Genomic DNA, 20,375 nt, shown 5'->3' on the forward strand with positions numbered 1-20,375 from the left:
AGGTGGTGTCATCTACGTATCTGAGGTTATTGATATTTCTCCCGGCAGTCTTGATTTCTGCTTGTGCTTCATCTAGACTTGAATTTCCCATGATATACTCTATATGTAAGTTAAATAATTAGGTTGATAATATACAGCTTTGATATACTCCTTTCCCAATTTTGAACCAGTCCTTTGTTCTATGTGAGGTTCTATCTGTTGCTTCTTGACTTGCATACAGATTTCTCAGGAGGCAAGTCTGGTGGTCTGGTATTCCCATCTCTTTAAGAATTTTCCACAGTTTGTTGTCATCCACACAGTCAAAGGCTTTAGCATAGTCAATGAAGCAGAAGTAGATGTTATTCTGGAATTCTCTTGCTTTTTCTATGATCCAACATATGTTGGCAATTTGATCTCTGGTTCTTCTGCCTTTTCTAAATCCAACTTGAACATCTGGGAGCTTTCAGTTCATATACTATTGAAGCCTAGCTTGGAGAATTTTGAGAATTAACTTGCTAGTGTGTGAGATGAGTGCAACTGTATGGTAGTTTGAACATTCTTTGGCATTGCCTTTCTTTGGGATTGGAATGAAAATTCACATTTTCCAGTCCTGTGGCCACTGCTGAGTTTTCCAAATTTGCTGGCATAGTGAGTGCAGCATTTTTATAGCATCATAGTTTAGGATTTGTAATAGCTCAGCTGGAATTCCATTACCTCCACTAGCTTTGTTCATAGTAATGCTTTCTAAGGCCCATTTGACTTCACGTTCCAGGATGACTGGCTCTATGTGAGTGATCACACTATTGTGGTCATCTGGATCATTCAGATCTTTTTGGTATAGCTGTTTTGTGTATTTTTGCCTCCTCTTCCTAATATCTTCTGCTTCTCTTAGGTACATGACATTTCTGTCCTTTATTGTACCCATCTTTGCATGTAAAATTCCCTTGGTATCTTTAATTTTCTTGAAGAGATCTCTAGTCTTTCCCATTCCATTGTTTCCTCTATTTCTTTGCATTGCTCACTTAGGAAGGGTACCTTATCTCTTCTTGATATTCTTTGGAGCTCTGCATTCAGATGGATATATATTTCCTTTTCTCCTTTGCCTTTTACTTCTCTTCTTTTCTCAGCTATTTGTAAGGCCTCCTCAGACAACCATTTTGTCTTTTTGCATTTCATTTTCTTTGGGATGGTTTTGACCACAGCCTCTTGTACAATGTTACAAACCTCTGTCCATAATTCTTCAGGCACTGTGTCTATCAGATCGGATCCCTTGAATCTATTTACCATTTCTACTGTATAATTGTAAGGAATTTGATTTAGGTCATACCTGAATGGTCTAATGGTTTTCTTCAATTTAAGTGTGTATTTTCAATAAGGAGTTTATGGTCTGAGCCACAGTCAGCTCCTGCTCTTTCTTTCTTTTCTTTTCTTTTTTTTTTTTTTTTTTTTTGCTGACTGTACAGAGCTTCTCCATCTTCAGCTGCAAAGATTATAATCAACCTGATTTCAGTATTGACCATCTAGTGATGTCCATGTGCTGAGTTGTCTCTTGTGTGGTTGGAAGAGGGTGTTTGCTATGACCAGTGCATTCTCTTGGCAAGACACTGTTAGACTTTGTCCTGCTTAATTTTGTACTCCAAGGCCAAATTTGCCTGTTACTCCAGGTATGTCTTGGCTTCCTGCTTTTGCATTCCAGTCCCCTATGATGAAAAGGACATCTTTTTTGGGTCCTAGTTCTAAAAGGTCTTGTAGATCTTCACAGAACCATTCAACTTCAGCTTCTTTGGTAATAGTGGTTGGGGCATATACTTGGCTTACTGTGGTATTGAATGGCTTGCCTGGAAACAAACAGAGATCATTCTGTTGTTTTTGAGATTGCACCCAAGTACTGCATTTCAGACTCTTTTGTTGACTTTGAGGGCTACTCCATTTCTTATAAGGGATTATTGCCCACAGTAGTAGATGTAATGGTCATCTGAATTAAGTTTTCCCATTCCAGTCCATTTTAGCTCACTGATTCCTAAAATGTCAATATTCACTCTTGCCATCTCCTGTTTGACCATTTCCAATTTACCTTGATTCATGGACTTAATATTCCAGGTTCCTATGCAATATTTTTCTTTAGGGCATCAGACTTTACTTTCATTACCAGTCACATCCACAACTGGGCATTGTTTTTGCTTTGGCTCAGCCTCTTCATTCCTTCTGGTGCTATTTCTCCACTCTTCTCCAATAGCATATCAAACACCTACTCACCTGGGGAGTTCATCTTTCAGTGTCATATCTTTTTGCCTTTTCATGCTGTTCATGGGGTTCTCAAGGCAAGAATACTGAAGTAGTTTGCCATTTCCTTCTCCCAGTGGACCACATTTTGTCCGAGCTCTTCACCATTTCCTATCTGTCTTTGGCAGCTCTTTATGGCATGGCTCATATTTTCATTGAGTTAGACAAGGCTGTGATCCATTTGATCAATTTGTTTAGTTAAATAACTTAGTGTAAAGCTCTCTAGATCTACACATATTGTGGCAAGAAGCAATATTTAATTTTTTTATTGCTGAGTGCTACTCACTGTATTTATACATTATGTATATATGTATATACACATAATATGCATATATATATGTGTGTGTGTGTGTGTGTGTATACCTACAGATACATGCCACCTCCTCTTTATCCATTCATTTATTGATGGCTACTTACATTGTAAGTGTGAATGGCTATTGTAAAATGTACTACAATGAATATGGAGTGCACATATATTTTTGATTTAGTCTTGCTGTTTTCTTTGAGTAGATAATCAGAAGTGAAATTGCTGCATCATATAGCAATTTTGTTTTACATTTTTTGAGAAATCCCCATTCTGTTTTTTATAGTGGCTACACTAATTTACAATCCAATCAGCAATATACAAGTGTTAGTTTTTTCTCCATATCCTCAACTACTCTTAGTGTTTGCCATCTTTTTTTTTTTCAAGTATATATGTTTTTTTATTAATTTTTTTTTTACTTTACAATATTCTATTGGTTTTGCCATACATCAACATAAATCTGCATGGGTGTACATGTGTTTTTTTAATTAATTAATTTTTAAATGAATGATAAATACTTTACAATGTTGCATTGGTTTCTGCCATACATCAACATGATTCAGCAATAGGTATGTATATGTCCTTTCCCTCTTGAACATCCTTCCCATGCCATCCCACCCCTAGAGGTTGTCACAGAGCACCAAGTTGAGAACCCTGGGTCAAACAGCAAGTTTCCACTGGCTATCTATTTTACCTATGGTAATGCATGTATCTCAGTGCTACTCTTTTAATTCATCCAACCCTCTCTTTCCCCCACTGTGCCCACAATTCTGTTTCTCTATGTCTGCGTCTCTATCACTGCCCTACAAATAGGTTATTCAGTACCATTTTTCCTACATTACATATTATGCATTAACATATGATATTTGTCTTTCTTCTTCTGACTTAATTCACTCCGTATAAAAGGCTCTAGGTTCATCCACCTCAGTTCTACTGAATCAAATTAGTTCTTTTTTATGGCTAAGTATTCCATTGTATATATGCACCACAACTTCTTATTCATTCACCCATCAATGGATATTGAGATTGCTTCCATGTCCTCACTATTGTAAGCAGTGCTGCAGTGAACACTGGGGTATATGTGTCTTCTGGAATTATGGTTTTCTCCAGGTATATGGCCAGTAGTGGGATTGCTGGGTCATACAGTAGTTTTATTGATGATAGCCATTCTTACAGGTGAGAATGGTGAGGTGCTATCTCATTGTCATTTTGATTTGTACTTCCCAGATGATTGGAATGTTGAACATCTTTTCATATACCTATTAGACATCTGTATGTCTTCTCTGGATTCATGTTTATTCAGGTCCTCTGCCCATTTATTAATCAAGTTTTTTTGTTATTGAATTATATGAGTTCTTTGGATATATCATTTTAAAGTATCTTCTCATTTGCATTCCCACAACGGTGTAAGAGGCTTCCCTTTTCTCCACATCCTCTCCAGGATTTATTGCTTGTAGACTTTTGAATCTCATTGCTGGGCATACACACTGAGGAAACCAAAATTGAAAGAGACACATGTACCCCAATGTTCATCGCAGCACTGTTTATAATAGCCAGGACATGGAAGCAACCTAGATGTCCATCAGCAGATGAATGGATAAGAAAGCTGTGGTACATATACACAATGGAGTATTACTCAGCCATTAAAAAGAATACACTTAAATCAGTTCTAATGAGGTGGATGAAACTGGAGCCTATTATACAGAGTGAAGTAAGCCAGAAAGAAAAACACCAATACAGTATACTAATGCATATATATGTAATTTAGAAAGATGGTAATGACAACCCTGTTTGTGAGACAGCAAAAGAGATACAGATGTATAGAACAGTCTTTTGGACTTTGTGGGGGGGGGGTGATTTGGGAGAATGGCATTAAAACATGTATAATATCATATAAGAAATGAATCGCCAGTCCAGGTTCAATGCAGGATACAGGAAGCTTGGGGCTGGTGCACTGGGATGACCCAGAGGGATGGTATGGGGCGGGAGGTGGGAGGGGGGTTCATGATGGGGAACACGTGTACACCCGTGGCAGATGCATGTTGATGTATGGCAAAACCAATACAATATTGTAAAGTAAAATAATAATAATAATAATAAAATTTTAAAAATTAAAAAAAAATATATCTTCTCCCATTCAGTGGGCTGCCTTTTCATTTTGTTGGTGGTTTTCTTTGCTGTTCAAAACCTTTTAAGTTTAATATAGTCTCTTTTTGTTTTTGATTCCCTTTCCTGTTAATGATAGTCTTCTTTTTCATCCCAGTTTTGTATTCTGAGAGGAAAGTGATGATCTACCTCGTATTCATGAGATGAATTCCATTCAAGCCATCATTCATTGCTTGGTGCTTTAGTCTCCACATTTTGCTGGTGTTGAGCTGCAGCTGTGGCAGTGGCTTCTTAATGATAATTTTCAAATATACAGATGACAGCTAAGGCAACATGTTCTCAAACTCACTGTTTCCAGTCATGATCTCTGATTTTCTAAACACTTTCTCTTCCTGGAACCACCTCCAGGGCACCGCTTTTGTGCCAGTTGGAGAGAGTGGGCACTGAGCAACTAACTCTTTAGAAGAGATTAAGCTTCTCTATTATACATACTCTTAGAAAATGTATTACATCCCTTAAAATTGAATCTGAATTTGTGCTTATTAATTTACTTGTGAGTTATCTCTAAAATGTCTTTCTTTCTCACTATGTGATATGCTCCATGAAGTGAGATTTTCTCACTTCAGAACCTAACACATACTTGACACTCATATACTTGTTGGGTGATGTTTCTCAATTCATATTCTTATCTCTGTTCTTGACACATGTCAAGGTGTCCTAGGCAAATCAAGTGCAGCCCTGAAATCTTATCATACTCCTGGACATGTGGGGATACCAAATTACCACACAAGTCAGCTTATTTAAAATCCCAGAAGAAAAAGTCACAAATACTGTCAACACTATAGTCTCTTCTACAAAAATTGCTACTAAAATAATTAACTCTGTCTAATACAGTTTCAAAACTAATTAATCTGTACTAGTCAGTGTTCTCCAGAGAAACAGAACCAATAGAATTTCATATATGTATTAAATACAAAGGATTATAAGGCACTGAGTTCAGTTCAGTCACTCAGTCGTGTCCAGCTCTTTGCGACCCCATGAATCGCAGCACACGAGGCCTCCCTGTCCATCACCAACTCCTGGAGTTCACTCAGACTCACGTCCATCGAGTCAGTGATGCCATCCAGCCATCTCATCCTCTGTCGTGCCCTTTTCCTCCTGCCCCAAGTCCCTCCCAGCATCAGAGTCTTTTCCAATGAGTCAACTCTTTGCATGAGGTGGCCAAAGTACTGGAGTTTCAGCTTTAGCATCATTCCTTCCAAAGAACACTCAGGGCTAATCTCCTTTAGAATGGACTTGTTGGATCTCCTTGCAGTCCAAGGGACTCTCAAGAGTCTTGGCCAACACCACAGTTCAAAAGCATCAATTCTTCAGCGCTCAGCCTTCTTCACAGTCCAACTCTCACATCCATACATGACCACAGGAAAAACCATAGCCTTGACTAGCAGACCTTTGTTGGCAAAGTAATGCCTCTGCTTTTCAATATGCTATCTAGGTTGGTCATAACTTTTCTTCCAAGGAATAAGCATCTTTTAATTTCATGGCTGCAGTCACCATCTGCAGTGATTTTGGAGCCCCAAAAAATAAAGTCTGACACTGTTTCCACTGTTTCCCCATCTATTCCCCATGAAGTGATGGGACCAGATGCCATGATCTTCATTTTCTGAATGTTGAGCTTTAAGCCAACTTTTTCATTTTCCTCTTTCACTTGGAATTAATGCACATAATTATGGAAGCTGATGAGTACCAAGATCTGCAGCCAGCAAACTAGAAACCTAAGGGAGTTGATGGTATAGTTCTAGATGAAGTCTGAAAGGCTGAAAACCATGGGAGCTGACTGTGATTCTATCAAAATTTCAGAAGGCTTGAGGCCCAGAAAGAGCCAAAATTTCAGTTCAAGTCTGATGGCAGAGAAAAACAAAACAAAACAAAAAAAAGATGACTTGGCTTCAAGACAATCAGGCAAGAGGAGTTCCCTCCTACTCAAAGGAGGGTTAGCATTTTTATTTTATTTAAACTGTCAACTGATTGAAAAAGGTCCATCCATATTAGGGAGAGTAATCTGCTTAACTCAATTGACTGATTCAAATGTCAACCAGAAACACCCTCAAAGACACACCAGAATGACATTTGACCAAATGCCTGTGCATCCCATGGCTCAGTCAAGTTGATTCATAAAACTAATCATTTAAAGTCTAGCCCTTGTCAACTTGGCATGCATACCTATCTCCTGAAACCATCTGTAATTTTCAAGTAAGGATAGCAGAAAGGTCCTAATTTCACCTAATGTGATTCAACTATTCTACATACAACTGAAAATGCACTGAACCGTCCCCAGTAGAGGAGGCAAGTCTTTGAGTGACGCTTACTCTTTTCTTTGATGTCCCACGAACTTAAATACTATGATGTAAAATTGACAATACTTAAATACTATAATGTAAAGCCAATACATCTTATGATACATGATAGTGGAATAAGAGAGGGAAGAAAACAAAAAAGTTGTTTTCTTGTATTCATACACACAAACATAGGTATAACAAAAATGGAAATTCTCATGACAGTAATAGATATTATTTCTGTAACTGATCATGAGGTTGTAACTAGCATTTTTAACTATCTTCTTCTACTGCCAGTTTTGTATTTCTTTTGCCTTGAGTCAGCTCTTCAGCTGGTCATGATCCTTTACCTGGTGGGATGAAAAAAACCTTCATTCCTGAGAGATCTGGGCTATCCTACTTGGTTTGGGATGTTGTACTTCTCCATGGAAACACTAAGAGTCACCCTTAAGGATCTCTTGTACATACTCTTACTTGCCTCCACCGTGGAGTAGCAGTCTAATATCCCATTATAATCTGGATCAATCATCACAGAAACTGCCTCTTGTGTCTGTTGATTCAAATGCATGAGAAGCCCAGTATGGATGGTGGCAGTGATTCAGTGGAATCATTGTTGTGTCTCCTAGTGGAAGGATTTCTCCCTTTGGAACTAAGACCTCTAGGTCAGGAAATCACAAAGTAATGGGGACAAGAAGCAAATATTTTTGCTAGTTGGCTATTAGGAATAATAAGTGTGGTGCCACTCCTATTTCCACAAATTAAATCATGGACACATGAGTTCCTGGCTATTGGAGAAATAGTACCATCTACTGTTATATTGGACACTGATTCAAAGCATATACAACCTTCTAGAGAAGCTTGCCCCATACCTGCAAATTACTGCCACAAGATGCACTGTAACTGAGTCTTCAAGAAGCCATTCTGCTGTTCCATCTAAAGTTTCTTCAGGATGTTGGGGAACATGGTAAGACCAGTAAATTCCATGGGCATGGCCCATGTCTGTACTTCATTTTCTGTGAAGTGAGCTTCTTGATCAAAAGTCATGTTGTGTGACATACCAGAACTATGTAAGACTGCAGACAACAGTTTAGGCAGAACAATTGCAGGGAAAGCAAATCTGTATTCAGTGTCTAGTTCAATAAAGACAAAATGCTGTCCCTTCTGTAATGGAGTGGTTCAATGCAATCAACATGACAACAGCTAACTGGCTAATCAACTTATGTATAGGTGCTATATCAGGAAGTTAGTGTTGATTGCTGGCAGATTGGGCCCTCAGAGGTGGCCATAGCCAGGTCAGCTTTGGTGAGTAGAAGTCCTTGTTATTGAACTCATACATGATCTCCATCCTGTCACCATGGCTACTTTATTCATGAATCCACTGGGTGATGAAAGGGAGGAAGGAGAAAAGCTGACTGGTATCCAGTCAATGGGTCATACTATCTACTTGATTATTAAAATCGTCCTCTGTTAAGATTACTATTTGGTGAACATTCATATAGAACACAAAAATATTTATGCTTTTTTGCTATCCAAAGAGGTCTATCCACATACCTCTTCCCCACTGGCCTTAAACCATGAATTGATATATAATCTCAATCTGACCATTTATCCTTCCAAGCAAAGTAAATAAGCATGCACTGCTCAAATTTCTGCCAGTAGGTACTGTGTCTCTTTCTTGGTTGGAAGAGAGGCCAGAGGCAGCAACTTATGGTTCATCTTAGAAGAAATATCTTGGCATGTCCCCATACTTCTGGACCCCTAGAAAATAAGACTGAGCTAGAAGCACCTTGAATTTTAGTTGAGTTTATTTTGTATCATCTGATACACAAATGTCTTACCAATAAGCTTATAGTAATTGCTACTTCTTAATTGCCAGGTCCAATCATCATAGTGTCAGTAATGTAATGGACCAGTGTGATATCTTGTGCAAGAGAAAGCAATCGAGATCCCTATGAATTCAATTATGACAGAGACCTGGAGTGTTGATACACTCTTGAGGGAATACAATGAAGGTGTATTCTGGCATTGTCAGAAAACTGCTTCTAGTTGTCCTTATTGACAGGTGTGGAGGAAAAAAGCATTTGCCAGATCAATGTGTTTACTAGATATCAATGAATGTGTTAATTTCCTCAAGCAAATAAACTATATCTAGTGCAACTGGAAACACTGCATGAGTAATCTTAAAATCCACTGTCGTTCTCAACGATCCATCCATCTTCAAAAGCCAAATAGGAGAGTTGAATAAGGATGTGATGGTCATCATCACACCTTAATCTTTCATGTCCCTGATGGTGTCACTAATCTCTGTCATCTCTTTAAGAATACAGTATTACATTTGATATACTATATTCCTAGGGAGAGACAGTTCTAGTGACTTCTACTTGGTTTTTCTTCCCACAGAAGCCCTCACTCTACATGTCAGAATTCTACTAACTGAGGAACATGTCTTTCCAATTATGTATTCAGGAACTAGGAAAATAACATTAAGATGCATTCAGGGACCCGGTGGGCCCACTGTGAGATGAACCTGAGTTAAAATTTCACTGATTACCTTCCCTCACTAAGTCTCTTCTCTGACAAGAGGGATGTTTTTGGTCTCCTGGAACTAGTGTTAGTCCAGAACCAGTGTCCAGTAGCCCCCTGTATATCTGATTATTTCTTTTTCTTCAATTTTTTTCATTCAAGTGATTTTGCATCTGTAAATTGGCTCAACTCTTGGAATTGACTGAAAGTCTATGCTAATATCATCAGGTTAGATTTCTATTCAATTGACTTAGAACTTTTCTGCTTAGAACAAGTAAGAATTTAGTAGACTATCTATTTCACTTAAAGAACACTTTGGTCACCTGGTCAGTGCCACCCATCTTCATGAATTAGACTATTTTGATGGTACTTTGACTTCCATTTCCATTAGAGCAACCATGCCCACCTTGCAGTTGGTGACCTAGTGCTGTCACATGGCCCCTGCTACTCTCAGATTCAAAGTCATTGTATTTACATCTCCCAAGTGAGTCACCATGGTTTCCACTGTAAGTTCCTGCCTACAGAGTGATCACAAAGCTCTTTAAGAGATATTACGGCTTTCTTCACAAATATATTTCTCACAGTCACAAAAGTGTGACTCTGAACCCTCTCAGGGTGGATGTGTTTGTCATGCAGTTGTGTCTGACTCTTTGCCATCCCATGGACTACCAAGCTCCTCTGTCCATGGAATTCTCCAGGCGGAATACTGGAGTGAGTTGCCAACCTCTTCTCCAGGATGTCTTCTCAACCCAGGGATTGAACCTGTGTCTCTTCATGGCAGGCAGGTTCTTTATCTTCTGAGCCATTTAAAATAACAAGCCCACTCAAATATTCTAATATCCCAAGTCTTTGAATTCCTTCTTTTATATTAAACCAAAGTTAGTTTGGCATTTCTAACTCAGTAACTACAGGCCACCTTCATGTTTCAACCAAGCAAACAAGAAAACTGTTAGAGTTCCTAGTAACTCACCAAACTGCAACATTAAATGCAAACTCTCTGCTTATTGAGTCTAAACCAATGAATTTGGCCTGATCTGACATTCTGTTCCTTCCACCATTTCCCAAACCCTTAAAATCCATTCCCACATGTGTTCCCTGGATTTCTGTTTGTATAATTTGGAAAACCCAAGCAATTCTTTTTAATTGTAGCTCATCTTCTCATGGGTCACACTCTTTAACTCCTCATTAGGGGTGTGATGGGATTTGAACCTAGTTATACGTAGACCTGGAGTGCTGCAATTCATGGGGTTGCAGAGTTGGACATGACTGAGCAAGTGAACTGAACTGAACTGATATGTCTGGAAACAAAGAGGGGTGCTGAGGTTGGCTGCTGAGGAGAATCTACATTGTTTAATTCACACCATAACTCAGTCAGTCACAGGTCAATGTCAGAAATTTTATTCCTAAGGTTATGGGGGATAAGAGTCTCTTTCAGGGCAGACATGATAGTTCTTAAGTCATTTATGTGGTGCTTGAGCTGGGATTTCAAATCTCTGAGCTCATAATTTTTTTTCCCTCATCTTGTCCAGCAACATTAGGAGCAACCATCCAATTTTAGTATATTGGTTAGTTTGCTAAAAGTATTCAAAAATGTCACCCACATCCTTGCTTCTTGTAAGTGGTTAATTAGGAGTATCCAATAGTGGTGTTTTGCATATCTCTATTGCCATATCATGTCATGAATTTCAGTGCTCTCTTTACTACTGGGAAAAGAGTTATTAACATTTTAGATTTAATCAGCTTGGAGAGCAGTTGCAGAAACCATGGAACCAATTCATTAAATTTATCCTTAAAATTCAGTTCTTCTAGATCTATCATTGATACTAAAATATGTATTAGGGTTCTTATGGATTTCCAGAGAAAAATAGAACCAATAAGAAATTGGTTCACATGATTATGTAGGCTGATAAGTCCCCAAATCAGCAGTAGGCAGACTCAGTTCAAACCTAAAGGCAGGAAAAGAACAGCAGCAACAACAGCACAATATCCTAGTTCAAAGGTAGTCAGGTAGTAGGAAATCCTTCTTTTTTATAGGAAAGTCAGATTTTTATTCTTTTCAAATCTTTAACTAATTATTTAACTTATATGCAGAGTACATAATGAGAAATGCTGGACTGAAAGAAACACAAGCTGGAATCAAGATTGCCAGGAGAAATATCAATAACCTCAGATATGCAGATGACACCACCCTTATGGCAGAAAGTGAAGAGGAACAAAGAAGCCTCTTGATGAACGTGAAAGTGGAGAGTGAAAAAGTTGGCTTAAAGCTCAACATTCAGAAGACGAAAATCATGGTATCTAGTCCCATCAAGTCATGGGAAATAGATGGGGAAACAGTGGAAACAGTGTCAGACTTTATTTTTTGGGGCTCCAAAATCACTGCATATGGTGACTGCAGCCATGAAATTAAAAGACGCTTACTCCTTGGAAGGAAAGTTAGGACCAACCTAGATAGCATATTCAAAAGCAGAGACATTACTTTGCCAACAAAAGTCCATCTAGTCAAGGCTATGGTTTTTCCAGTGGTCATGTATGGATGTGAGTGTTGGACTGTGAAGAAGATTGAGCACCGAAGAATTGATGCTTTTGAACTGTGGTGTTGGAGAAGACTCTTGAGAGTCCCTTGGACTGCAAGGAGATCCAACCAGTCCATTCTAAAGGAGATCAGCCCTGGGATTTCTTTGGAAGGAATGATGCTAAAGCTGAAACTCCAGTACCTTGGCCACCTCATGTAAAGAGTTGACTCATTGGAAAAGACTCTGATGCTGGGAGGGATTGGGGGCAAGAGGAGAAGGGGACGACAGAGGATGAGATGGCTGGATTGCATCACTGACTCGATGGACATGAGTCTGAGTGAACTCCAGGAGTTGGTGATGGACAGGGAAGCCTGGCATGCTGCGATTCATGGGGTCGCAAAGAGTAGGACACGACTGAGTGACTGAACTAACTAATTGACACCCATGTCAAAGGAGTCAATCTGCTTCATTCAGTCTACTGTTTCCATGTTCATCAGTATGTTCAAATGATTCATTCAAAATTTTTTTTCACAGAGACATTCAGAGTAATATTTGGCCAAATGTCTGGGCATTCCATGATCTATCAAGTTGACACATAAAATTAAGAATCATAGCATATCATATGTACCAGCCATTGTACCAAGTTTTAAGGACCCTGATGTGAATAGAATACAGTTCCTGGGTTCCATGACATCAGAGATTTTCATGGGAAACAGATATATGTGTGATTAAATACTGTGAAAATGGCAAAGTTCTCTGTGAGTTTACTTTCTTGGTAAGAGTTAGTGGCACATTTGTAGCATTTGAAAATTACAAAAAAGAGAAGACTAGATAGGACCTGGTCACAAATGATGTTAATGCCTTATGTCTTGGCTTCTCCCAAAATAGACTCACAGTTAAGAACTCAAATGCAAGTGGTTTGTTTTAAAAAGTGATCTAGAAACAGTAATGATGAAGTGGGGAAGAGAGAGTGAGAAGAATAAGAATGTATCAGAGTGAATTTCCCAATAACTCGGGGCAACTAAAGCTCAGTCTCACTGGGGAACTCAGAAACAGTACTGAATACATTCCTCGGGTACTTTGCTCCTAAAGGTTGAAAGGGACTTGAGAGTACTATATATCAGTCCTCAGTAATTCCACGTGGGTTGGAATTGTTAACTCCTTGATATTTCTGCCTTCCCATGTGCACCAGCAAGCATGGCTCTAGCAACCAGCAAAAAAATCCTTAAAGAAAAGAGATGGAGAAACTAGTACTTGTTACTCAGGTTTGCATATTCTGGACCTGGGAAGAGTACTGATGGCATTTCCTATAAAATAGCAGGAAATTTTGACTTTGCTCAGAAGACATTGAGGTGTCACCAAAAGTTCCTGGAATGTAGGCTAGAGAGGGAGTAAAAGATGACCTGAATCCCTTGGGTAATGAAGAAAGCTTGGCATTGAGAGTCAACTTGGTGTCTGCTTTTGCTCACCCTTCACATATGACCATTCATTTATCCTTTTCTATTTTAGGAATTATTCTCAGCTTTAGTTTCTAACAAACACTGTTTGGACACTTAAGCTATGGTCTCATCAATATATTTACTTTAGTAATGTCATTTTGGTGTATTCTCTTCCTCTGTTCTTGCCTCATCATAACAAAGATTTGGAACCACAGACCACTTACAGCTCAAACAGGCAGGATTTTATTAAGCAGGCTATAGGCCCTGTTTGTAACAACAAATTAGTTACAGCTCAGTTACAGCTGAAGTGTGAAGCAGGCAGCAGGCAATAGCCCCACAAGACACAAGGACAGGCTGACCCTGAAAGGCCCTGAGTCCTCTTGGCATCCCTTTTTATACATTTTTGTCTCCTTTCCCAGAGTCTGATTGGTTATACCCTATGCACAATAGGTGACCATCCCAGCATATGCCTGACTGGTTACACCCAGGACCTATCAGGGAAGAGGGTGTGTTTTCGCAAGTTATATAGTGGTGTTGTGTTAGTTGCTTAGTCATATCTGGATCTTTGCAGCCCCATGGACAGTAGCCCTCAAGGCTCCTTTGTCATGGAATTCTCCAAGCAAGAATACTGGAGTGGGTTGCTATTCCCTTCTCCAGGGGGTCAAACCCTGTCTCCCACATTGCAGACAGATTCTTTACCATCTTCAAAATAGGAGATAATATAGCAGCGTTTGCCTGATTGGTTACACTCAGGACCAGAGGTTCTCACTCAGATCCTCAACTTCCCTTTTCATGGACTTTTCCCCCTCCCTCTGCATGGCTCTCCATGTTGGACTCATCTATTTTTTATTTTTTTCTAACTACCTGACAGTTTCATGATTGTCACTGGAAGTTCCTATACCTACCTCAGCTTTACCACGACCTATATTTTCACTCTCAAATCTCATCTGGAGTTACTTTAGGATCTCTATAATTTTACTTCATACTTCCTTTCTCTTGCTACACTAACCATCTAATCAACCTCATCCATCACATCTCAGCATCACCAAATTTCTCTTTATTTTTCTACATATCCATTCACATCATGATGACTTTGTACCTGTTTCATTTACCAGAAAAAGTAGTCTCTAGTTTTCCAAGTATTTGTCTCTTAAGGTACTTACAACTCCCCTACATATCTTTCCAACATAGTGCACAATATGTGGTACATTCAATAAACAGTTGCTTATGAAGAGCAAAAGAGAAAATAGTTTTCAGTTACTGAATCCAGATTTACTCTTCTTGATCCTGAAGTGACTTTATGTTGTTACAAATCAGGGTTCTTGGCCTTCCCCAGTCAATAGAAATTGACTAGAGGCCAGACAAAAAATTCAGGCAAGGCTTTATTGGGGACCCTGCTGCGGCAGGGGGAGCAAGAACAAACAACAGATTCCCTTGCTTGTTTGCTCCCCAAGGATGGGTGCCAGATTTTCCCTTAAGTGTTGTGTCATAAGGGTTGTGGTGTGTCCAGGGGTCAGATCAGAGGAGTGGTTTAATGTTTTGCCCACCTCTTAGATAATATTGTGTGCAGGAGACATCCACAGTACCCTGCTTTTATCCTCAAAATCCTGTGTTTGTTTGTTTCTTTTGTGTCCAGAATTTCTCCAATTGTGCGTGCAAGTAGTTATTTTTAGTCCAGTAGAGTTTCTTTGTATTTTGTTGCTCAAGGAGAGGTATGTCCAGGTGCAAATTTTGCAGCACTGAAGCAAAGGGTCCCAGGTCCCAGGCCTGTCTAGTATCACCACAAAGAAGTTGTAGCAATACATTGGAAAGCAGTGTCATGATGCCAAGAGAGAAGATAGATCTATAATAGCATGCACCTTCTTGAATTTGAGTCTAAAAAGAGAACATATGATTTAAATCACAAGCACATGAGTCTTTTTTCCCTTTGCTTCCACACCTTCTTCCTTTCAGAAAACAATGGATTACTTGCAAAAACAAATGTGGTGGCAATGGACAGATTGTTGTAGAAAATCTCCAAAGTATAATAATTGGGGATAAATAGGAGAACTGGAAATTCAAACTAAAGAAAAAACCTTCACCTACCCTTTTGAAGGGCTTCCCTGGTGGCTCAGATAGTAAGAATCTGCCTGCAATGCAGGACACCTGGGGTTCAATCCCTGGAGAAAGGAATGGCTACCCACTCCAGTATTCTTGCCTGGAATATTCCATGGAGAGAGGGGCCTGACAGGCTGCAGTCCATGGGGGTTGCAAGAATAGGAAACAACTGAATGACTAACACACACACTCTTGTAAAATCTTCATATTCAAGTTGAACCAATTTATAAAGGCAATAAAGATTCTACCCATCAGAAAAATACCCAGTTTCCCCTACAGTCAGTCTCTCCCATTAGGAAGCTTCCAATAGCCTCTTATCCTTATCCCTCAGAGGGCAGACAGAATGAAAAACACAATCAAAGAAAACTAATCAAACTGATCACATGGATCACAGCTTTGTCTAACTCAATGAAACTATGAGCCATACCACATAGGGCCACCCAAGACGAATGGGTCATGGTGGAGACTTCTGACAAAATGTGGTCCACTGGAGGAGAAAATGGCAAACTACTTCAGTATCTTGCCTTGAGAACCCCATGAGCAGTATGAAAAGCCAAAAAGATTTGACACTGAAAGATGAACTCCCCAAGTCAGTAGGTACCTAATATGCTACTGGAGAAGAGTGGAGAAATAGCTCCAGAAGGAATGAAGAGGCTGAACCGAAGCAAAAACAATGCCAAGTTGTGGATGTGACTGGTGACAAAAGTGAAGTCCAATGCTATAAAGAACAATATTGCATAGGAACCTGGAATGTTAGGTTCATGAATCAAGGTAAATTAGAAGTGGTCAAACAGAAGATGACAAGAGTGCACATCAGCATTTTAGGAATCAGTGAACTAAAATGGGCTGGAATGGGTGAATTTAACTCAGATGACCATTATATCTACTACTGTGGGCAAGAATCTCTTCGAAGAAATAGAGTGGCCATGATAGTGAAAAGAAGAGTCTGAAATGCAGTACTTTGGTGCAATCTCATAAACTACTGAATGATCTTTCTTCGTTTCCAAGGCAAACCATTCAATATCACAGTAATCCAAGTCTATGCCACAACTACTAACGCTGAAGAAGCTGAAGTTGAACAGTTCTATGAAGACCTACAAGACCTTCTAAAACTAACACCAATAAAAGATGCTCTTTTCATTGTAGGAAACTGGAATGTAAAAGTAGGAAGTCAAGAGATACCTGGAGTAACAGGCAAATTTGGCCTTGGAGTACAAAATGAAGCAGGAGAAAGGCTAACAGAGTTTTGCTAACACACTGATCATAGCAAACACCCTCTTCCATACAATACAAGAGACACTCAGCATGTGGACATCACCAGATGGTCAATACCGAAATCAGATTGATTACATTCTTTTCAGCCAAAGATGGAAAAGCTCTGTACAATCAGCAAAAACAAGACTGGGAACAGACTGTGGCTCAGATCACGAAATCCTTATTGCCAAATACAGATGTAAACTGAAGAAAATAGGGAAAACCACTACACCATTCAGGTATGACCTAAATCATATTGCTTACGATTATACAGTGGAAGTGAGAAATGTATTCAAGGGATTCAATCTGATAAACAAAGTACCTGAAGTACTATGTATGGAGGTTTGTGACAATGTACAGGAGGCAGTGATCAAAACCATCCCCAAGAAAATGAAATGCAAAAAGGCAAAATGGTTGTCTGAGTAAGCCTTATAAGCAGCTGAGAAAAGAAGACAAATGAAAGACAAAGGAGAAAATGAAAAGTATACCCATTTGAATACAGAGTTCCAGAGACTAGCAAGGAGAGATAAGAAAGCCTTCCTCAGTGATCAGTCAAAAGAAATAGAAACAATAGAATGGGAAAGACTAGAGATCTTTTCAAGAAAGTTAAACATACCAAGGGAACATTTCATGCAAAGATGGGCATAATAAAGGACAGAAATGGTATATACCTAACAGAAGTAGAAAAGGTGGCAAGAAGAGGTGGCAAGAATACACAGAACTATACAAAAAAAGATCTTAATGACCCTGATAATCACAATGGTGTGATCACTCATTGGAATGCGAAGACAAATGAACTTTAGGAAGTATCACTACAAACAAAGCTAGTAGAGGTGCTGGCATTCCAGGTGAGCCATTTCAAATCCTAAAAGATGATGCTGTTAGAGTGCTGCACTCAATATGCCAGCAAATTTGGAAAACTCAGCAGTGGCCATGGGACAGGAAAATGTGATTTTTCATTTCAATCCTAAAGAAAGGCAATACCAAAGAATGTTCAGACTTACCACACAATTGCATTCATCTCACACACTAGCAAATTAATGCTCAAAATTCTCTAAGCCAGGCTTCAACAGTATGTGAACTTCCAGATGCCAGATGTTCAAGCTGGATTTAGAAAAGGCAGAGGAACTAGAGATCAAACTGCTAACATCCGCTGGATCATTGAGAAAGCAAGAGAGTTCCCGAAAAACATCTACTTCTGCTTTATTGACTACACCAAAGCCTTTGACTGCGTAGATCACAACAGACTGTGAAAAATTCTTCAAGAGATGGGAATACCAGTCCACCTTACCTGCCTCCTGAGAAATCTGTATGCAGGTCAAGAAGCAACAGTTAGAAACAGACACATAACAATGGACTGGTTCAAAATTGCGAAAGGAGTACATCAAAACTGTATATTGTCACCCTGATTAGTTAACTTCTATGCAGAGTACATCATGTGAGATGCTGGTCTGGATGAAGGACAAGCTGGAATCAAGATTGCCAGGAGAAATATCAGTAACCTCAGATACACAGATGACACCACCCTTATGGCAGAAAGTGAAAAAGAACTAAAGAACCTCTTGATGAAAGTGAAAGAGGAGAGTGGAAAAGTTGGCTTAAAACTCAACATTCAGAAAACTAAGATCATGGCATCCAGTCCCATGAAATTATGGCAAAAAGATGGGGAAAAATGGAAACTTTAAATTAGGGGGCTCCAAAATCACTGCAGATGGTGACTGCAGCCATGAAATTAAGACACTTGCTCCTTGGAAGAAAAGCTTTGATCAACCTAGACGGCATATTAAAAAACAGAGACATTACTTTGCCAGCAAAGTCTAGTAAAAGCTCTGGTTTTTCCAGTAGTCATGTATGGATATGACAGTGGACTGTAAAGAAAGCTGAGTGCCAAAGAATGTATGCTTTTGAACTGTGGTGTTGGATAAGACTCTTGTGAGCCCCTTGGATTGCAAGGACACCAAACCAGTCCATCCTAAAGAAATGAGTGGGAGGAGGAGCTAAGATGGCGGAGGAGTAGGACAGGGAGAACACTTTCTCCCCCACAAATTCATCAAAAGAACATTTAAACTCCGAGTAAATTCCACAAAACTTCTGAATGCCGGCAGAGGACATCAGGCACCCAGAAAAGCAACCCAAGTCTTTGAAAGGAGGTAGGAAAAAATATAAAAGACAAAAAAAAAAAAAAAACCAGACAGAAGAGGGAGGGATGGAGTTCCGTCCCGGGAAGGGAGTCTTAAAAAGAGAGAAGTTTCCAAACACCAGGAAAAGAGACACTTCTCACTGCCGAATCTGTGCCGAGCCTTGGAAGCACAGAGGGCAACATAACAGGGAGGAAAAATAAATAAACAATTAAAACCCGCAGATTGGGAGCCCTACAGTAACTCCCCCAGCGGAGAAGCAGCAGAGACGCCTGCACACACCACTAGCAAGTGGGGGCTGGGCAGGGAGGCGCGGCGCGGGCTGCATCGCTTAGAGTAAAGATCTGGCCTGAATACCCTGAGCGCTATCTGAGCAAAATAATTTGGGCTAGCAAACCAGACTGTGGGATATCTACCACGCGAAAAGCCAGCCCTAACCTAAGACACTGCCAGACCCGCGCACGGAACAAAGGACTGAACAGAGATAGCCGGCGGCAGACCATCCCCCTCCGGTGACAGGCAGCCAGAGCCAGAAGGGGACAATCGCAGCCCCAGAGAGACATTATCTATAAAACTATAAGCAGGCTTCTTTGCTAACTAAAACTTCTTGGGGGTCTGGACGGTCAACATCTGCCTGAGAAGGTGTGCCGGTTGTACACCTAGATAACCGAGCGGCGGGGAGGTGATAAGTCGCAGCAATCGCATGTGCCAAACACCTCATCACCTGAGCTGCTTGGATTTGGGAAGGGCACAAAACGCAGGCCCAACCAATTCTGCGCCTCTGAGAACTACCGGAGTGCCTGAACCTGAGCAGCTTGGACCTGGGAGGTGCAGGCAGCCCAGGGCTGGCCACGAATGGTTCCCAGCAGAGCAACCTAGAGCCTCAGCAGTGTGGGCAGGGAGGCTACACTCGCCATGAGTGGAGGCAGACCCAGTGTGGCTGAGGCACTGGGAGCACACGCCAGTGTTATTTGTTTGCAGCATCCCTCCTTCCCTCCCCACAGCGCGACTGAACAAGTGAGCCTAAAATAAATAAATAAATAAAGTGTCCTCCACCGTCCCTTTTGTGTCAGGGCGGAAACCAGACACTGAAGAGACCAGCAAACAGAAGAAGCTATAACAGAGGGAACCACCTTGGAAGCTACAGGCAATAGATTAAAACCCTGTGGTTAGTACCAACTACATAGGAAGGGGCCTATGGATCTTGAGAAATATAAGTCGGATCAAGGAACTGGCCAAAAATGAACTGAACCCACAATACTCGCAACAAAACCAGAGAAAGTCCTAGATATATTTTTACTATTTTTACGATCATTCTTTCTTTTTTTTTTATTTTTTAAAAAATTTTAAGTCCTCTATTATTCCTTTAATTTTCACTTTTATAACCTATTACTTTGCAA

The sequence above is a fragment of the Bos mutus genome, chromosome 13 (assembly GCF_027580195.1).
Source record: "Bos mutus isolate GX-2022 chromosome 13, NWIPB_WYAK_1.1, whole genome shotgun sequence".
NCBI lineage: Eukaryota > Metazoa > Chordata > Mammalia > Artiodactyla > Bovidae > Bos > Bos mutus.